Source organism: Montipora capricornis, unplaced genomic scaffold (genome assembly GCF_036669925.1).
Source record: "Montipora capricornis isolate CH-2021 unplaced genomic scaffold, ASM3666992v2 scaffold_132, whole genome shotgun sequence".
In the NCBI taxonomy this organism is placed as follows: Eukaryota; Metazoa; Cnidaria; class Anthozoa; order Scleractinia; family Acroporidae; genus Montipora; species Montipora capricornis.
In genome coordinates, this window is record NW_027179896.1 from 2,501 (window position 1) to 7,500 (window position 5,000).

A 5,000-nucleotide genomic window follows, 5' to 3' on the forward strand; every position below is an offset into this window, starting at 1 on the left:
TTTCTTTCTTCACCCTTGATAAGTACAACGTCTCCCGGAGTCAAGGCTGTTTCTTTGGTTTTCTGGTTAAGGTTGTGGCGCTCTCTGAGGGACTTGAGGTACTCGTTTTTCCATCTCAACCACAGCACCTCCTTGCACCTTCGCAGGTACTTGGCTCGTGTTCTGAGGCTGTCATCCTCCATGTTGCTCGGGTCTTCCTCTGGAAGTTGATTTGGTTGGCCGAAGAGCATAACGCTGGGGGTCAGTATCGGCATTTGGACGTCGTCCTCCACATAATCGAGGGGTCTGCCGTTAATAATTCTCCCAACATCTAAGATGACCTCTTCAAGTTCGTGCCATCTGAGGTTCCCATTACCAATGGACTTGTACATACTCTGCTTCACTACGCCGATCAATCTATCAAATTGTCCCCCCCACCATGGGGCTCGGCTGAGGTTGAATTGCCAAGTTATTTCTTGTCTGGCGAGGAAGTCGTTCAACCTTTCATCCTTCATAACGTTCCTCAGCCACTTCGCTGCTGCCACAAAGGTTTTCCCATTGTCTGAAAAGATCTTTTCGGGGCGCCCTCTTCTTGATATAAATCGTTTTAAGCTGCTTAGGAACTCATCAGTGCTCTGGCTCGGTAACAGGTCCAGGTAGACCGCTCGGGTGAGACTACAGGCGTAAAGAACAATGTAAGCCTTCATTTCCTTTTTGGTCTTGCTGAGGTACTTAATTGGTCCAGCAAAATCCACTCCAATGAACTTGAATGGTACTGATCTAGCTGTTCTTTCCTTCGGCAAGTTGCCTGTTTGTGGATTGGGAGTGCCGCCACTTGAAATCTTTTGCAGCCATGACAGCCCCTAATCATTTGCTTTGTCAAACGTCGTAACCGTGGCACCCAGTACTTCTCTCGAACCTTCGCCATCGTCATGCCGACTCCCCCGTGCAAGGTTTGAGTGTGCAAGTGCATGACCAGCTTCTTGGTGAACAGTGCACTGTCGGGTAAGTAGATTGGATAATCTCCTTGAATGCGGCCCCTGCATTCATATAAACCGTCTTCGTTCTTCTGAAGGTTTAATCGTAGCTGATCTTCTTTGAAACTGGCTGTATTCAGGCATCTGACTTGACTATCTCGCACCCAGAACTCTATCCGACGGTTTATCTCCGCAGTGTTGAGAGGACCGCTGATCTTCTGTTGATGTTTCAACTTGCAGTTTTGGATAAACCGTGTTATCCATGAACAAATTCGAACCGCCCTCCAAAGATCCCACTTCTGTAATAACTGGTCAAGTTCTTTGTCGTCGGGTATTGCCACGGCGAGAACTTCTTTGATCACCTTTGCCTCAGCTTGAGTTTCTTTGCTTGGGCTAGTAACGATGTCTGACGGCCAATTCTCTGGGTGTGGTAACCAGGACGGTCCTTGAAACCACAGATCCGCACATTCTCCTGCTTTTCCTCCTCGACTGCCCAGATCGGCAGGGTTTTCCTTTGAACCCGTGGCGCCAATAAATGTACTCCTTGTCTTGGATTTTTCGGACGCGATTACTCACGAATTGCTTGTACTCCCCACCACCCTTGATCCAGTGGAGAGCAACACTGCTATCTAGCCAGCAATGGACACTTGTTACGGGAAATCCTTGTAGGGCTTGTTTCACGTTGTGCACCAGATTAGTAGCCATATGGCCGGCTACCAGTTCAAGCCTCGGTATGGTTAATCCCTTCTTTGCAAGCCTGGACTTGGCGGCTACGAGTCCCTGTGATATACCTGAGGGTTGATGAGACACAGCGTATACTGCTGCTGATAAGCCTTGGCTGCTTGCGTCGCCGAAAGCGTGGAGGTTAATGCTGGTTATTTCTTCCTGGTACTGAACGATGCTTCTTGGTGCTTCAATTATTTCGGGAAGATTTCCCTCCCATGTCTTCCAGCTGGCCGTCTATTTCTTTGGTAGTTCTTGGTCCCATGGAATTCGCAGCTCACACGCTTGTCGGTAGAGCATCTTTCCCTCCAGAGTGATGGGTGATGCTAACCCTAAGGGATCATATATCTTTGCTAACTTCCCCAGGACTTCTCTCTTGGTGACATTCTCGATCGCTTCCGGAAAGCTGATTTTGTCCATGGCCTTGTTCCAGCGCACACCGAGTAATTTCGTTTCTCCTCCTTTTACACCCAACTGGTCTTTGGCGTAGGTTTGGGCTTCGCATCCTTGAGAACTCTGCTGCTCTTCTGGTCCTTCCTCTCGATATTCTGGCCGCTCCAGGATAGGGACATTAGAGTGCCATTTATGTAGCTCGAATTTTGCCTCTCTGAAGATGGTCTGGGACATTTCCTTTAAATGCTGTGCACGCGCGATCGTTTTATCGCCGCTGATTAGGTCATCGACGTAAAGGCTTCTTCTTATTCCTCTACTGTGTCTGGATACTTGTGTTGGAGGTTGTTAAGATGCTGTTCGATTACTCCGCCCAACAGAAATGGCGACGTTGACATCCCGAACAGCGCCCGTGTGAAACGCAGGGTTTCGACTTCCTTGCTCTCCAAATCTCTCAACCAATGAAACCGCATTGCGTCTCGGTCTTCCTCTCTTATTCGCACTTGCAAGAAGGCTTGCCTTAGGTCTCCAGCTAATGCCACTGGGTGGAAGCGGTTCCTTGTCAGCACACTCCAGAGCTTGTTCTGCAATGGTGGCCCAGTCTCAAGGCAATCGTTGAGGGATGGGGCCTGGTGGTAGGCTCGCGCAGAAGCATCATAAACAATGCGGATTTTTGTGCTCTCCGCCGTCTCTCGCACCACTGGTTTGTGTGGGATATAGAATTCTTTGCCTTCTGGTTCGCCTTCGGCACTCTCGACTATTCCTTGGGCTAGTTGATCTCGGATGATTTCATCGTACTTCTCCAACATCCCTGGTTGCTTCTCCAGCTTCTTTACGAGGTTCTGTAGGCGTTTCAGACTTCCTGGCTTATTGTTGGGAAGAGGTGGATGGTTGCCCTTCCAGAGTAAGCCAGTCTCGTACCATCCTTCTGGGTCCCTTAGGAGTTGCTCCTTGAACTCTTCGTAAACGAGGTCTGATCGCCAACCGAATGGTCTTGTAATCCGAGCACGTCAAGTCTGCAGAGGTTCTCGTAATCAACAGCGGAAGTTTGTGTTAGGAACATGCTGGTGAGATTTGGTTCACTTCCGGGTGACAAGATAGTCCACCCCAGGCGCGTCCATTCTGCGATGGGTTCTCCGGGTTTGCCGATTCTGGGTGTGGTCTCTGTTTTGACTTGAGCGTACTCGCTGGCACCAAGGATAAGGTGAACTGGCAAATCCCTTTTCGTATCGATGTCGTCCATTTCTACCCCTTTCAGATGATGGTATCGTCCAATCATGTCCTTGTATCCCGGGTTGCCTAAGCTGAGCAGGACACCACGATTTACTTTGGTTACCTCGGTCCGAAGCTGAAATGCACCTGATAAGCTCTTAACGACGACTTCATGGATTTCAATCTCTCTTGTTGTTGCATGCATCATCATTTCGATTCGTTTCAGCTCTTTTCGCACTGGTTGTTTCCTTAGTCGGTCGAGTAATGCGGCAGAAGCATATGAGCTCCCAGCACCGGTATCAAGTAGGGCACGACAATGTATCCCTCCCACGTTAACTACAACGACTGGATAGGTAACCGCGCCTCTTCCGGCTGCCACTAACATATGTTCTTGATGCTGAGATGTTTTCTCACAGATAGATGAATGATGACGCCGTTTGCAAATTCTGCAGGTGGAAGTGCTGCGACATTCTGAGGCCTTATTATTGGCACCAGTACAATTGAAACAAAGTTGTTTTACGTTCAACAGTCTCCTTCGTTCTTGTATCGTGGTGACTTTATCGCAGTTGATGGACTGGTGAGATGAATTATCGCAGTAAACGCATGGCTTTCTTCTGGGGTCTTGTTGGTTGGCCTGGTACGTCCTTGATCGAGGTGGCTTAGGCAGCGTTGGCTTTTCTTGCTGATATTTATCTTCCAATTTCGGGGGGTTTCTTTCTGTCCACTTGCGCAAGGCTTCAAGTAGTTTCGGAAAATCCCATTCCTGCCAGTTGTCATCAGTGCGCACCAGGTCACCTTTTATACCCTCCAACTTGTCGAGCGTCATTCGAACGTAACCATTGATTTCCTTTAATTTACCCATAGTCTCCAATGCTTGAAGATTTGGGGACAACTTCTGGTAAAATTCCATGAGTTTGTTGGGTTCGTTCCATGGAAGCGGGCAAAGACATTACGTTGTTTACATACGCGTTAACTATTTCGCTAACCTTTCCATAATTAGTGTTCAAAATGCTTTTCGCCCTCTCGTAGCCTTCTATAGTAAAGGGTAGGCCGTCAACTGTTGTTCTAACCCGTGGCTCCAGCAGCTCCTTCAGATAAGAAAATTTGGTGATTTGGGGCACATCAGCCGAGTCAATTTCTGCTTTGAACTGGTTCCAAAACCTCAGCCAATCTGTATGCGTGCCATTGAACCTTGTAATTTGTAATTTGGGCAGCTTCGCGTTGATTGATTGTTCTTTAATCTGGCATTTTCGGTTTTCTTCGATTTTCGCCTCGTATTTAAGTTTCTGCTCTAATTTTTCCTTTTCAAAACGCATTTCTTCTTGAAATTTCTTTCTCTAATTACAGCTGCTTCATCTTCCTCCCTTTTCTTTTCGTTTTCGAGCGGCGCGCTCCTGAACGTCTTAATTTTTGACCCGAGGTTGTCAATGGCCTTTTCAAACACGCTTAATTTTTCTTCAAGGTCTGTGCTCCATTTTAAGATTTCTTCTCCGTCATCCCCCTCTTCGAACCTCAATTCTTGTACTCTTACCTTGAGGTCATGAACTTCGTCCACTTTCTTGGCTAAAGTTGTTTTCAATCTCTCTACTGATGCGAAGTTTTCCTTTTTCACCGCGTCGCTTGTCTGTCCATTCGTAAAGGTGAGAAGTTGTAGTTTCGCCTCTATTGATTTGTAAAGGTCTTCCATGCTTTCCAGTGTCCTGGCAGGGTCGCCACTTT

The 5,000-nt window shown here is 47.7% G+C and overlaps 1 pseudogene; it reads right to left on the reverse strand.

The window, feature by feature from the left end:
* Window positions 1–3,756, reverse strand: part of LOC138034626 (uncharacterized) — a 4,011-nt pseudogene extending 255 nt beyond the window's left edge.
* Window positions 3,757–5,000: the final 1,244 nt, after the last annotated feature.